Here is a 16,817-nt window from a genome sequence, read left to right on the forward strand (position 1 = left end):
GGCCATATACTGAAAGATCTACTCATTTGGTGAGGTTGCCAAACAAGCAGATCTTTCCCTGACATGACCACCTAGAGGAGGCCAATATTGGGTTGATTTTCAGACAGATATCGGTTGGGTGGCCCATTGAAGGGGCACATACACAGGCAGCTTTTATTGGCCCTGTATGGCTACCATTAGAATATGGGCTTTTCCTTTTATAGCTCAAGGTAGAAGATGTAAAAGCTCAGTAAATGGTATTTGATAACATGTGCCTAACAATTTGGGTTATGTGTTGGGTACGTTTTTTTTATAGAGAACAGAGTTTAATTCTAAAGCCATTTTAGAAAGAGAAGAATAACCTAGTTGCTCCCTTTCTCTGACTGCAAGAAGGGTTGTAACCAATAATCATTTGTGAACTGTAAAAGGGAATAGATCAGAATTATGGCAATGTACAAAATGGCAATGTTTATGAGCTGGGGCTTATAAACTCCCTGCTTGCTCCCTAGAGCTCCTAAATTATGAGTAAGTGCTATTAAGTCACACTGTTTGCTGGGGAACTTGATTTTAAATGCACTACAGGTTCAGAATGCTAATAGTGTAGGATTCATGTAAAATGAGGGGCCTTGATGTGGCACGGGAGCTTACATATTTTGGCCAAAATGTGGTACTAACACCTCATTTTTTTTGTAAAAAATATTTCTAAAGGCAAACCGTGCAGTAGCAATTTTTCTTTTTGTTTACAAATAATGTTTCTAGAAGCTGGTCAACTCCAGAAAGTGTCTGAGACTGAGCCCAGGCACAAAGGTGCTTCTAGCAGCTGGTCAATGCCACAGCATGGGTTAGGCCAAGCGCTGGCAATTTTTCTCTGTTTAATGTACAAAAGGTAGTAGCTAACAGTGAGGATCTGTAAGGTTAGTGGCACTTTTAGAGCTATGGAACATCACCAGGCAAAATGCATCTAATTACCACCATTCTCCTCTCTCTAGTGGCAAACAGACCTGATGTGAATTGCCCCAGACAAATGGTTGGTCCCAAAAAGTTCACAAACCCCTTATGTTACATGATATACATTTTCACAAATCATCCTGTTGTACCTATCATATTTTAATCTTGTCTTTTTTCCTAATCTTACCCCAAATCTGACCTTGACCTATGATAAATATGCACCTTAGTGTTACCTTTAACCTAATTAAAAGGGACCAGAATGTATAAACAAGCCGATCTATGAAACTACTTAGAGAGGAGGAGTCATGTTAAATACCCTTTAAATGATTGTCCTGGAAGGCTACCCAGAATTCATGACTAAAGAGGAATTACTGATGCACTCATATTTAATACATCAAAGGCAACGGTGACCTTGAGATTCTAACATGTTTATTCGTTTTGGGATTATTTTTTTCACTAAGTGCTGTGTGCCAATATAATAACTGGAATGGTGAACGTTCGGCTTTTATCACTTCAGTTTTTCATTCAGATTCTTGGGAGTATAAAGATGAGCTGAGTGGAGTTTTCCCAGGAGACAGGGAACTGATGTCTTGCCATTACCGAGAGCCGCTATATTGGGCTTTACCCCATCTCTTTCTCCCTGCTTAAATGAAGAGCTTGAATCTCAGCCCATAAACATTTCTACAACTATACACAATCAGGCACTCTGTGGGAAAACACATCAGCACGACAACATTTTGCCCGTCTCCATAGCAATTATGTAAGTGTGTAATGTGCTGGCCGTGGTGAGCATGCCAGGGGTCACTGAATTTATGATAAGAAGAGGAGAAATATGTCCAGACAGTAATCTGGGCCATCTGCAACAAGTTATTTTTTTATTTTCAGCCACATCTGTCATTAAAAATTAAATTTAAAATATATGATTTGATAGGATAGTGATTAAAAATAATGATTACTGAATAGGGTTTTATTGTATTATTGGATTATTAGATCTCGTGCTGGAATTAGCCACAAATAAATTGTTAAATCTATAAATAATGATTTAAAAAAATTATTACAATAAAAGCTATTTTTTATTAATATCAAAAACCAGCTACAATTTTTTTTTTTTTTTTTTTTTAAATTAAACTGAGGGCTTTAAACTTTAAAAGCAATATAACCATGTTTGGGCATAAGAAATATGAACGTATTTGATAATTATTTTCAATTACATTGTTTTACCTTGATACTGTACTGGTGTTATTTAAATCCACTACCCTGTCTTCCCTTGTCCCTGTATAGCGATAGGTCTTTCTCCCATGTTCCAACTTTATTGACCCATAAAACCATCCAGTCATGTGTAGTCATTTCACAATTCACCAGGCTGGGGCATAGTAACCAGAGGTGGAAAATTAGTACAAGGGAGACATGTCTAAAGCAAAATAACAAGTAATGAAGGACCATAGACATAGGAACATCTCAGCTAAAAGCCTGTAGAGCAGTGGTTATCGTACTTCCCAGTTTAAGTACCCTTTGAGATCTAAGCACTAATCAGGGTTTCACATAGCTCACAACAAAGTCACAGAGATTGAACCACAGTTTAAAGTATATGTAATAAATGTCCACCTCAAATCTCACCCTTTATGACCATTACGCCAAGCTTTCAGGTGCATGAAGGAATGCAAATTTGTATTTGCTCTGTAACTGACCTAGTACCTGGAACTGTTCCAGGACATTCATGCCCTACAGTTTGGGAACCAGTGTTGGAGAGTAAGACATCATAAGCCAATATCTAGCATAAGCATTCACATGTAAAATGAAGGCTAGCATGGTTATCTGTTAATGGTCTCCGGCAGGCCTGGACTGTGATTAAAAATAGACCCTGGCATTTCAAGTACACAGAGGTCAAACAAAAACCCACCAGCATCTTACAGAAGCCCTTCTGGTATTTGCCCAAATCCACAGATTGCCAAGCCGGGAGTGCTTTTGCAGGTTTGAAGCTGATGATGCCCAGCAGAATAATGCAAGCATATAACAGCAAGAACAATAACATTTTTCCCCTTTTCCCAGCGGAAACAACATTGCTAATCAGCCATCCTGTAACAAGCTAAAGCCAAGTGGTATCTTCTCCACTGCAACTTCACTAGTGCTGTTGTGCTCTATATTTAAAATGTAACTAGTCATGTGAGCATAGCTGGCATACTGCGATAAGTGGCGACTTACTCAATTCTGTGGCACGCTCTAACTTTCAGATGAACAATCAAAAAGCATTTTCAGCATTCGGTGTTCTCCAGGTCATCCATCAACATTTCAACATTTTTAAAGTTCATACTTCACGCAAAACACCTCTTATCTGCAGCAGGCTCTCTACAGTGAAGGTTTTAACGACAAGTGTTCAATCACTGTAACCATGAACAAACACTGGCAGCACGGAGCGGCACTTGCATCCTGGAACCTTGTCATGCTTACCAGCATATTTACAATATGCACCATACAGAGCCTGCATAAAGGCACACTGCCTCTATAACATTAACACACATTGTATGACTTCACAATATTTTGTCTGAGATGGGGAGCTGCCATGCACCAAGCTAAATCACTTGAACATTACAGATCAACTAGTTTGGGCACACATGAAGGATTTTGTTTACTAGGCCATTGTGATATGAAGATATATATTAGCATACTGCCGCTACACAATTACAGTATCAATCTCTTGATACTATAAATGTGGTTATTAAATGAAAACTAACTAACCAAAATGAATACATAACCAACAGATAGTTTATATCGTGTTAAGTGGCCTATTAAAGAATCTTACCAAACTGGAATATATATATCAGTAAATATTGCCCTTTACATCTTTTCCCTTGAGCCACCATTTTGTGATGGGCTGTGTGCTCCCTCGGATATCAGCTGACAGGAAATAATGCAGCTCTCATGGGGTGGGCCATAGTACTTAAAATGGCAATTTTATATATAAAACCTACTAAAAAGTATACTTTTCTGAATGGGTTATTTAGATGAAGCAGTGTTTTACATATGAGCTGTTTTATGCAATATATTTTTTGTAAAGAGAGTTGGTTGGGGGGTATAGTTTTCTTTTCATAAAACACAAAATAGCTATGTGTTTTCGTATGTAGAGACATTATTTTTAACATACAACTATTCTAATCATACAAAGGAAACTTTAGGAATAACTGAAAAAGATATCCAAATGTCCTAGGTCTCAAAATATTTAGGATTTTTGTAAAATTGAAAAAAGACAAATGCACTATTCTAGATGTAGAAGGCTCATGGCTACCTTCCCAGGAAAGAGGCCAATTTATTTTTTTCCAGATCAACTGACTGTGGAAAAATAAAATACCTGAAAGTCATGCACACAAACAAGTTTCCCTGCCAAGGAGAGCAGCACTGGATGTTTTCTGGGTGAAATGGTACCAGGACTTTCACTACAATGCATTCAGCAGAGCTTAGGTTAGTTGCGTAAGGAGTGTTAATTAGTACTAAAAATACACACAGTTCTTCTTTCATAAAGGTCACAAATGTGACTTTCAAGGTCAATACAGCTGAGGGCAAAATGTGGGTTTTTATTATATATATATATATATATATATATATATACATATATACATATATACATATATACACACACACAATATTCACAACCTAGACATTTAATACAAGTTACAATCTTATATCATTTATATATCTATACAGCTTTCTGTCTTATATTCATAATGTAAAAAGTGCCAGGTATACAGACAGCACTATATCTGGGATGCACACAAAAGGAGGCTCTCTCACCCTTATTCTGCACAGAATTAAAACCTGTGAAAGTGTGGATCCTAAGACCTACTGATGCACAAACATTTGAGATGCAACAAGAGATAAGTAGCTGTTCAGCTAATGCAACACTGGCATAGTGTGCTGCTGGGCATGCCAGTGTAATCAATGTGCCTAGATATTGCCTCTTTACCCTTGAGGGTGTATTCATAACATAACATAAAAGTGAAAAAGGCCACAATCAGCCATTTTTTTGCAGTTTACCGAACAGTGTGGAGTACTGTACAAATAGTTTCCAGCGTCTGCGCTTGGTTTCAGAGCTCACAGACCTGCGGACTGTGCTTAAAATGGAGTGTGAGTGACCTGCATTAGGCTGCACTTAATTGTGAAAAGGTGGAGGGAAGCATGTAACCATCCTTCCCTACCACCCCTTACTTGCGTGTCATTTGGAGGCATAGCCTGCGTCAGGCCCTCTACTTACAGCCAGGGACTGTGTCGCCAGGCTGCGCTGCGTATCCAGATGCTACTCTCGGTGCCATTTGCTCTTGCGCCCCTTTGTGATTTTGCCCTTGTCCCCCCCCCCGAGCTGTAAATGACCCCTTTAGTGTTTATACTGCTCTCATGCTATTACCTAACCATGTTTTTTAGTTAACAGGAGGTGTCTAGTTGAAGGTATAGGAGCATGTGGAACACCACAGAAAAAGGCCATACATGAAAATTGCACAGGTATAAACTGCAATAAAGATCCTCTTTTGGTTTGAGTCTACCTTTTTCAAAAATCCGTGCACTAAAGACAGGGGCCTCTGCTACCTAATTCTAGCTCCAGCCCTGGCTGCCTTTAAATATTGATAAAAATGCTATTTTCTATATTAAACTTTAGACTTTTTAATTCCAGGACTGTATAATGTAACTGAGATACTAAATACAATAATTACTCCTATGGTCCCATTTATCAAGTTGCATAAATTGATTTACACTAGAAAAATAATGCCAAAGTTGACGTAAAATAAATGTATAAAAGCTGTGTATTTCTCCTTAACTGAGATTGGAGACCATCCATTGCAACCACTGCAATCATCCATTAAAAAGAAAAAAAAAATTAGGACGGCAATCAAGTTTAGGCAAAAGTTGTTTTAACAAGCATTGGCGAACCAGAAAAAAATATGCTTGCACCAATAACTTTTAAATAATTGTAAATGTTTCATGAATGTATACTGGAAGGATGGCTAGAGTTATATTTTCTTTGGATATAGGAAAGCAATCTGAATGGCTATGTGAATCTCTATATAGATACATGTGTTCAGAAGTTGCCATACAGAGGCAATTACAAGCAATGTTTTCCATTGGCCTGTCCCTTCTCTTCTAATAAAGCACACATCTGGATTTCTTCCCCTCTGTTGGGGGCTCCCACAGTCCAGAAAATATGGCCAAATATTGTACTTTTATCAGCTCTAAATTCCTGCTTCAGACCAGCGGAATGACTTTTAGCGATGGCTGGCACAGGATGAAAGAAGGGGAAGATAAGTGTAAAATTCACAAACCGAGCCGTCGGTGACTAAAGGGTACACTGTAATCTGACAGAAAACAGACTTTTTATCAAGTCCTTTAGTAAATTACCAGGAAATGTATTAATGAGCGACACTTGACATGTGTCTACAAGATCTGACCTTAATCTATCAGCAAGAAATATAATGTAACAAGAAATCCTTCACAGAGGTCAGGTTCAAAAATCCTGTCAGTCGAGGACCACATTGTAAGTCAAAACAACTCTTGTTCACAGAGGTTCATATCTTAACTTTGGCCTAGGGCTAACAATCAGATCAGCCCAATTTGACCCAACATATGGGTTCCCAAATCAAGCAAAGCTAGTTTGGCAGCCTCACTGGCTTATGACCAGGTCAAGTTTGAAAATCCCATTAGATGAGGACTACATTATATGTTGATGCAGTCTTTGTCTTAGGGGATCTGCCTAGGACTGATCTAACAAGGGGCTAACAAGTGAATCAGCCCAATTTCACCCAGCACATGGGCAAAGATCCTGCAATTTGGCAACCTCAGCTGTGTATGGTCAATTCAAGATCCTATGTGGCACGCATTAAGTGATCAGCTTGGTATCTCCTTAACATCAGTGAAAAATCGTAATTAGAGATACATATACATCTTCCTTCCACAGAAAAAAACCCCCAGAACATTGTAATATTAAATCTTATAGATTTAATGGAATGCTTTGGACCATAAAATCTTGAGATTAGGTATGCAATCAATCTTGGATTCAGCCAAATCCATGCACATTCTGCAGTTCAGATTCAGTATTGGTGCTTAGCAGAACTGGCTGTGAATCACCAACCAAAAACTGTTTAAAGAAAATGTAAAAAGAAATGTAATTCTAAGCAACTATTTTATGGGGTAAGACACATCAGCATTGTATTTACATGAATCTGCCTTTTTTGCTGTTTTTTATTTTCTGCACCTAATAAGTAGATTTGGACTTTGATCTATGGAGACACATGCCAACTGATTCCGTTTGACAAGAGCCAGTGTGTGCCTTTGAACCTGTTCTTGGATTTGTGTTTAAATTGCCTCCCAGTGCAGATGCCAAAAGGCACTATCCAAACACGAATGCTATTGAAGCCCACGTTTTATTGTTGTGAAGATGACTTTGATCTTGAAGAATGCTCTGCACAACACATTAATAGTCAACACCTTAGTCTGTATCACTCTGAGCTCATCATCCTTTTCCCACTCAATAACCGCTTATCGCATTTACGTTGGTAAGCAGAAATTAATGGGGGTTATAAATATCCAAGGCTAAGGGAAAATCTGTGAGTAAATACACAGAAGCCAGTGGTCCCAGAAAACCACTAAAGAAGATGTTTTAAAGATAGAAACTGTGCCTTTAAATGGCTAAATATATGGGCATTAAACATTTTATTTTTAGTTCTTTAAGCATGAGAGAAACCATAGCCCAATACTTAATGATCACAAGCTAGACACATCATCTAACAAAATAGGGAGGCCTAAAAAAAAAAAAAAAAAAATTTTCCAAACCTATTCTATATCCCAGATACAAAGAGTTTAAAAACCCTGGTGCACAAGACAGATGCACTAGGGAATGTCCTAGCAATAACTGAAATGTTCATGAGTTTTCTACTGCAGCCGACATGCCACATAGCAAAACTACATATTGCAAAAAATACGGCAATGAGTGTAGTCATTGGGTGGGATCACACTTACCCTTTTATAGTTTTCTTCTCTAAAGTAATAAAAAACATTTAATCAGCTTATTTTATCAAGCAAGAAGCCTGAGTTCATCAGCTTTAATTTTCATGGAGAACTAGTGAGAGGGTGACTGAGAATTAGGCTGCAAATCTAAAGTCTGCCTGCCTACCTTGTCAGTTGTTGCATGTTCAGGAGGCCATATATTCAGTCACAGTATAATGGGGAAGTTTTTCAAACTTTTAGCTTGAAGAGGAAGTAATTTCTGCAACAACGACACTAGTCTTTATTTTTATCTTTAGGTTTGTATTCTGCCCTTCTCTCAAGTGAAACCCAAAACACCATTTTGTTACTATGTTAATGGAGAAGCAGTTAAAAAGCATTCTTCTGAGAGTTTGATGGTTATAAGTAAACCATTGCTGTGCAGCTTTTTAAATGTAATCGGTTGATTATTTGTAATTGTGTAATCGTGTTTGAGGGCTAGATTACATTAAAATAATGATCCCTACCGGAGAGCCATATTTTGCTCAGTTGGGCAACCCTGATGGACAACCCTGAGCTAAACTATTCTAAATGTTAATGTTGCAATTCAACTTGTATAAACTCATAAGAATGGTATAAATTTAGCTGGTCTATTTTTTCAATGATTCTGTCTTTCTCCAGCTTGCAAAATAAAATTCCATTAGGTCACTGAAAACAAAAAGAACTGCTTATCTGTGAAGCTATATATGTATTGTTATTCCTTGTTATGTTATTGCTTATGTTTATGCAGATGTCTTCTCTATTTTTCCATCTGACTTCCAAACTAAATCCTGGTTGTAAGGGGGAAATTAAGCCCTAGCTACCAGAGAGATGTTTACAGAACATCCAAGGCACTGTGGGAAACGGAGAGTCTTGGCTGAAAGAGAACTAAGACAATGTTTCAGTGGTATCAGCAGTCACGGCAAGCAGTAAAATGATTAGTAAAATTAGCAAGATACTGCTTTCTATAGCAATTACATTAACAAACAACTTTTAAATAACTGTAAAATATGAATAAATGTACATGGAATGTTGCAGAATTTACACCTGCTGGGATTCCAATTTTACCAAGGGCAGTAGCTGAAGCAAAGGACATCTAAAGGAGGTTCATGAATGACACAGTTGGCGTTATCCTCTCCCACCCAACATCATTTCCTTGTGTTTCCCACCCTTAAGCTGATCACTATTATGACTTACTGCCAAATGTTTGTTTCTTCAAAGAATTCAGTATATACTTTCTCGCCTGTAAGCAAAATTATTCAGGGTTACTCAAATAAAGACAAGATCTTTGCAGGCAACTACATGATTGTAAGAGATACAGAGGCAAAGAGTTTTGAGTGGGCAACAGCATTTTAAAAATACATATTTGTTTACCAGACCTAGAGGTTACTTCCAGACATCCATTTATAAACCAGCTCAGACTATTTATCTGCTGGGGAATGTACTGTAGTGCAGTGTTTCCCAATCACTCATCCAACATGCTGCTGCTGTCAGTGCTGGTACTTGGGGGAGCATCTTTCCATACAAATGGCACCTTGAAAGCTCCATCGCCCACAATGATTCCGAGAAACGCTACTTTAATAGTGGATCACTAGTTCAAAATTCCTTATATTTATAGAACTTATTTTAAAATTGTGTATTAAGAATTGCCTTCTCAATATTGCAATACAAACTGAGCCATAAAGTTAAATTCAGTTAAGAGATAACTTACTGTGCATTTCTGATACAGACATACTGTCAAGCTTAGAATACTATCCTGCAGGATGTACTCATGGAATACCCACAGTTCAGGTTAGGTTTCAGCCCATAGTAGGGATGTACCAATTCTACTTCCAGCCAAATACCTAAACTGCAGGTGACCCCTCATATTAAACACTGAGAAACAAATTGCATCAATCATTTACAAAAATTGTCATGTTTTCCAGAGCTTTAAAGTCATATGACTTTTAAAGTTTGGATTCAGTTTGGCTGAACACTTAGGTGCTCATTTATTAATGGCAGACTCACGACAAAAAAAAGAAAAATTATGATTGCCTAAATGTTCTCTTTCATTTTCTTCTTTTTGTTGACCCTTTTTTTTCCAAATGATTTCTAAAACCTGCATCACAGCGATTGTGGGAAAAAAGAAAGAGGTGATGAGGGGGGGGAAGCTTGATAGATTTTTTTTCATAAATCAAGTCAAAGAACTCAAGAAGACTCCTGCATAAGCTGCTCAGATTTTACCAAATCCCAGATTGAATATTGGATTTGTTTCATTCCTTTCTAAAAATGTTAATCATATGCTCTTTGTGCTTTTATCTGTATTTTTTCTCACGGAACTCCTGTTATGTTGGGGGCCCATAGAAAATGCCTTCTCTAAAACCACCCCCATGGGCAACTAGAGTGGGCCTGCTTATTTCAGAAATTTCTAGCACACACAAAAAGTTCTGAAGACAATACCTATATGATTATGGTACTTAATCATACTTTGACAGATAATAAATGCCCCTGTCACTTTCAGTGTTTAGTAAATAATCCTTTAATGAAAACACCTTGAACTGCAGAGAGAAAGAAAACATCTTCTCGTTCCATCATGCACTTTAGTAATTGCAGATTTTTGTCTGACAGAAATTGATTGCAAAAACTGGAGTAAGAAACATTCAAAATATATATAAAGAAAGTTTGTACTTTGGACTCTTTGATGATGTCAAATGGTTTTTGTAAAGGCAAAATATATTTCAAGATTCTTACCGTTCAGCTGCTCTTAGATGTCAGCAAATTCAAAGCCTCCAAGATAATTAATGAGTGCAGATGTTGTTCATATAATCTCCCCAGTAAGTTCAATACCTAGTGATATCGATTTTCGGTTAGAGCTCCCCCTTGGAAAGATGTTTGAAAGCCGCAGTGCCAAGGACAGTAAATAAGTGCTTTACTCAAATCTCACCCTTACTGATGTTTAAAAAAGGCTTTCGGGAGCATCTTGGGGTTTCAAATATAACCCTAACTTGCCTTCAAGATGGGCCTCACCAGCAAATGCTTAGGGAAACCCTAGGTGGGCTATACCTACAGTTTATTTATTATTTATCTTTGGGAACTTTGTGAACAAATGTCTCACTTTTACACTATTATACCAAAGATAAACTGTAGTAGTGTGCACTTTTTAAATTCAATTGTCACAAAACTAACTACCAATCAATGCAAAGAAAAAATACCAGTAGGTAACATCCACAGAGGAAAGCAATGAACCGTATGTATTCAACAGAATTAAGTGTATTTAGATGCATGGCTATACTGCCATTGTAGAACCTGCACCCAACCCATTCCTGCGTCTTCTACTCTGTATGCTACTTCTGCACATGCTTTAGGTTAAAAAGACTAGGAAACTTTGGGAGCAGAGGGGAGTGTACTTTCTCAGTCTGACAGGCACCCAACCCAAATCCGCAATGGCCCAAATTTAAACCCTCACCCACATGACCTAAGGGAGATCCCCCAGGTCCCACAGGTACACCCACTCATCACTACACCCCATGTCTTAGAGACGCTTAGCTCAAGGGTTACTGCTCCCTGAAAGTGGACATCTTATTGGTGTGTATGGCTAAGATCTTAATTTCACCTGAATTTTAATTGCTATGGCAGCTTCCCTTATATTATCAATAGGCAAGCAGGGCTCTTTGTATAGAAATATGTATTCAAAACACTGGATTTGCTCACTGTTTCCTTGTGCAGAAAGCATCCAAAACTAACAACGGCTGCATCCTGCAAAACACTGTTGAGATAAGAAACAAACACGTTGATTTCCTGGAAAGCAAATTAAGCTGCTGCAGGACACTTCTGACTTGACGGACCCTTTGCATTCACTCCTCCTCCTTCTTAATCACCATCCTCGCCCTGGCTTGGCATCTGAAGCCACAATAGAGCAATGTGTAAGTAGCTGGCCCACTCCACCCTCATTCAGACAGAGAACAAAGGGGAACTTGTGTTGTACAGTGATGTTTCCTTCAGAAAGTCCTCCTTAACTGGCTGTGTGTGTGCCTCTTGTACAGTGTAGTCATTGCCCTATAACCTTTAATTCAGGGTAGAGGAAAAGCCTTTTAATTCATGACAGGGATTACATGGCCACACAGTAAAAACAAATGTCATTCCGAGGCAGTATATTATGAGTTTCCTTGGGACCTCCAACACGGCAAATTTAAAGCATATTGTGTCAGTACATTAAATGTATGGTTGGTGTAAGTCAGGAGGACTACTGGTTGCTGGCTCATTTTCCAGCTTGCGGTCCATACTGCACACAAACTCTTCTAAGTAAATGGTGTGATTATTCTAATCAGTAATTCAACCAGCATTTAGAAATCAATTTGGAAATTACAGACTTAACATAGTTCGTAACTTTTAAATAACAGCCTCCTTTAAAAAGCCTAGCTAGGAAGTCAAAAGCAATATTATCTCCCAGAACACCACCCTTCCCAAACCAGCCACCCAAACAATGCAGAGCACTAAAATTATGTGGCTTGTTCCTCATTAGAGTAAGCTGAATCTGAACCAAGGTTCCACTGGGCAAGTTAGTCATCTTCTATAGCTCTGCATCAACCTAATTATGAGATCAGGTTGAAGGCTTCTGCCTTTGTGGTGCCTTATTAAAATTAGAGAAGAGCTTGAGTATTTACTGGCCAAAAGGCCTAAATTTAATTTTTTGTTTTAATCAATTCAGTCAACATGACATGGAAAAGTAAATAAGTTCCAAAACTGGAGCTAAATTCTCAAAATTGAAAATATGGGCATCAAAGGGCAAGGGAAGGTGGTAAAATAATGTAGGCCATACACGGAAAGATCGGTTCATTTGGCATGGTCACTAAGCAAGTGTATCTTTCCCTAATATGCCACCACCAGTTAGACAATAACGGATTGACGAGATATGGGCTCTGGGGTGAGGGCGCATCAACGAATTGATGCGCTCCTTGCCCTAGTGGGATTTTTAAACCTGCTTGATTGACACTGGGGCAAAATATCAGTCAGGTAGGCCCATACACCGGGCAATAAGCCAACTCCATCTGCAGCTTTTACATAGAGAATTTATGTTCCACGAATGCCTTATATACCTTACATAGTCATCATTGCACCCCTGGCTGAGGAACAGGGGATACTACTAAATATTGTATTTATTAACATATTATATTTTGGATACCAGAGACTCTGGAAAGGCAAATCTGCTTAATGATTTATTTTTCTTACTATATTCAATAGAGGATGAAGTGCTACAGGACCCAGTCTGTAGTAGTACAGAGGTTCAGCTTAAAGAAGTGGTCAGTGGTAGACACAAAATATGGTACTTAAATGTTTCATTAAAGTTAATGTCAACAATTTCCATGGGCACCTTGCATATTTGGAGGACTTAGTTAGCCAGGTCACTTATTCTGATTTTCACAACAAACGAGGCATAGGACTTAACTTAAGTTTGAAAACAGCCACAAAAATGGGTGCTTGTTTTTCATTTTTGCTTTCACAAAAGACTAACATAACATTTTTTAAATAATACCAAGTGCCAATTGTCTGTAATATTCTATTTATATACTGAACTATTAGGAAAATTTAAATCAGTTCAATAACAATTTGGAGCTGCTAGGAAACACAATTTAGGAAAGTTGCCTGTAATTAAAATGGAGAGTTACATTAAGCGAAACATGCAGAGAAGATTTTTTTACTGCTTGCACTAATGTGCGCCAATTACTGGGAAATTTCCAGTTGTGGCTTTACAACTATGTGATGTTAAAACCAGATTCTGGAAGCAATTTGCTTGGAAGGTCTGTGCATCCTCAATATGGAGAGGTTAAAGAGGTTGACAGCGATTTGTAATGTATTTAATCTATACTACAGATAATGAGTCACTGGCTCTCTTTGCACATAAGTGCACTAGAAAATGAATGACCACAAATGTACAACTCTCTAAAACATGAATCATAGTTAGGGGTGCCTCTGTTAACCACAGAACACATGGATCATGGCTTAAAGCTTAACCCAAAGCAGAACTGAGAAAAATTAATTCTCTGTAATTTTTACACATTTCTGCTGAAAAAAAAAAAAAAATTATATATATATATATATATGTAATACAGAAAATCCCATTGTATTTTTTCAGACTAGTAGTAAGGATTGCTTCCCCCTTCTCGTGGGGCCAGATTGGCCTGTTGAGGGATTTACCTTCCTCTGGATCTACAGAAGAGTCTCACTGATTATGTTACTGTTACAACACATAACTGAATAAGTGACCAGACTTGGCTTGAAGAACAGAATTTCATAGATGTACCCACATACATTTTGAAACTTGAGTGTGTTATTTGCCAGTATTTATGCTAAAGGAAACATGTAAATGAACAGATGAATCATATACTGGTTTAAAAAGTTTCATTCTGATTTTCAAGCAAATAAGAGCAAAGACCTCAGAACCTTCACAAGAAAACACAGATTTAAATCACTTTTGTATGGAGCAACCCATTTTATTTACAACTCTTGGTTGTAAAGTTACTACAGCCTTTATATTATGCACCAAGTGTAAGCTTTATGGGATACAGACTTTCCATGTATGAAACTTAGAGCTGTATATAATTAACAGCAATATATAAACAGAAAGATAATACATTTTGTTTCCTTCCTACATGCACTGCATGAAGTGATCAATGTTTACCCATTTCTGACACACACCCATTTAAGCACCTTTGAGTGGATTGATAGGATTTTAACCTAAAATAAGAAATAAGCTCTTGCTTAAAATATTCTACACAGAAGAGGGAGATGTAAAAAAAACACATTGGTTATAATTCAGGAGAATGTATGTGTTTACTCTTCTAGATCCTTCTGGAAGCCCAGTGTAAGAGAAAAGACACATGGGACAATCAGTGGCGAATTAGCCACCATAGGCTAATTAGTTGTGGATACTTTTTAGAGTGGCGGCGACTAATCATCCTAAGTGTCTGTGCCCTGTGTCTTGCCTTGGTCTGGGGCAGCTGAGTCAGCATCTAAACCCCCCACTAAAATCTTGGAAAAAATTTGCCACATATCTGTCAGGCAGGATACAAAATCTTTTAGGGTGAGGACCACAATGATGTGTTAATGTGGTTCTTTCACAATGGGTCGCCCTAGGTCCCCCATTACCATCTAACCCTTGGCCCAGGAGTTAAAAGACTGGGTAATTTCAATTTGGCCCAGTGCATTGGACCCATGCACATCTATTCACACACAGTTTCTAAAATGTGCACAAACAAAAGTATTTGTGGATGTGGACAAGATGGAACTAAGGGAAATTTGATTTAGGACACAGACTGAATAGGAATTGACTGACTGTCAATGATAATACAAGAAAAAGCAATGAAGGAATGATAATTCCAGATGACTTTAAAGTATGCAAGAGATGTTGCAAAGTAGTGGGCAAGGCACATTAAAGTAAAAGAGAGAATAGGAAAAACCATTAGTAGTAGAAGTATGTAGGGAGTCCAGATTACAGAAAGGATTTATGAAATCAATTAGCATGCATGTCTTCCCCTCCTGACCACAGAGCAAAAAGTCGTCCATGTGACATTCTCAATAAGATGATGTATGAAACATTACTGTTGACTATAGTGAAGAGGTCTCCATCGTGTGTACACATGCTTGTTATGTATAGCTGACTCACCTCATAAGTGCAGCAGGAGAGGACAATAAACCATAGGAGAATAAGTGCCCGCTGTGTTCAAGCTGGCAAAATGCCCTGAAGTTCAAACTGATATCAGAAGCCAGCACTCCCCTTTTATGGCCTGCGTGTCTTTCATCTCGGCCTCTGCTACCAAACAGAAAATTTAAACAGTCACTAAATATACACACAAACATACTGCAATAGCATTAACCCAGCAGAGAGTGAACGCAAGTATTGGTCTCCGAGGGCATGTTATACTTTTGCTACATATTCTCTCTACTGTACCATCTGATAAAAGTTCTCAAGATCACTATTACAGGGGAAAAGCATGGATGGACTGGCAATTCTTTTTTACCATTAGATTTTATTATAAGTTAGATATACCAAATATCTGGGTAAATGAAGGCTCCTGATGATTACTGTTCTGTGCTAAGTGTGTTGTCGCTGCCACTATGTCACACTACCTGTGTCACAATGCCTGCAATAGCAAGGTTCATGTGACACGGAAAACAGGGTGCAATATACTACCTAAAATATTAATGTATAAACATATTCTCTGTCTTCTGCACAGGGTAGCAAAGGATCTATCCTTACTACAGCATTAATATCAGCACAGCTGCCATCAGTGGTCCTGAAATCAGCTAACCTTGCATTGGACCAGACAATCAGACTTAATAGCAGCCCTACGGTCAGACTGGTTTTAAACACATGAAAGTGATTCTCCTGTTATTAAAGGAAGTGCTTTTGAACTAAATATTTAGCCTATGCGCACAGAAACTCCCAATACGGGATTTTTAATTATGCTGAAGAAAGCTTAATTAACTCCACTGTGTATGAACGGTTCTCATTCAGCAAATTCATGAAAGAAGATGTAGGTTGAACTTACTAGAAGTTTAAGCACATAAAAGGTATAATTGTATCCATTATAAAAACCATCACATATGTTTTATCTATATTGAGCTTAGGGATGCACCAACCCAGTTTTTCGGGTTCGGCTGAACCCCCGAATCCATGTTAAGGTATTCGGCCGAATACTGATCCGAATCCGAATTCGGATTTGCTAATTAGGATTTGGGAAGGTTAAATATTTGTGAGGGTTAAAAATTTTACACTTCCGTGTTTGTGCAGCGACACTAACCCTTCCAAATCCTAAATTAGCATATGCTGTCATTTAGACCTGCAAAGAGCCGCAATAATTTAGTCATTTAGACCTGCAAAGAGCCACAGGTCTAAATAACTAAATTAG

The 16,817-nt window shown here is 38.0% G+C and overlaps 1 protein-coding gene across 5 annotated transcripts in view; it reads right to left on the reverse strand.

Annotated features, from left to right (window-relative positions):
- Positions 1-16,817, reverse strand: part of ppp2r3a (protein phosphatase 2 regulatory subunit B''alpha) — a 95,006-nt gene that overhangs the window by 61,823 nt on the left and 16,366 nt on the right. For 3 of the 5 annotated variants that reach the window (XM_031902684.1, XM_031902679.1, XM_031902680.1), the window contains one exon: positions 15,572-15,718. The exons of 1 other annotated variant lie outside the window; for it this stretch is intronic. The gene's annotated coding sequence lies outside the window, so the exon portion shown is untranslated. The remainder of the gene's footprint in view (positions 1-15,571; positions 15,719-16,817) is intronic. One more of the 5 variants, XM_031902681.1, reaches the window with a different exon arrangement.

Source organism: Xenopus tropicalis, chromosome 5, assembly GCF_000004195.4.
Source record: "Xenopus tropicalis strain Nigerian chromosome 5, UCB_Xtro_10.0, whole genome shotgun sequence".
In the NCBI taxonomy this organism is placed as follows: Eukaryota; Metazoa; Chordata; class Amphibia; order Anura; family Pipidae; genus Xenopus; species Xenopus tropicalis.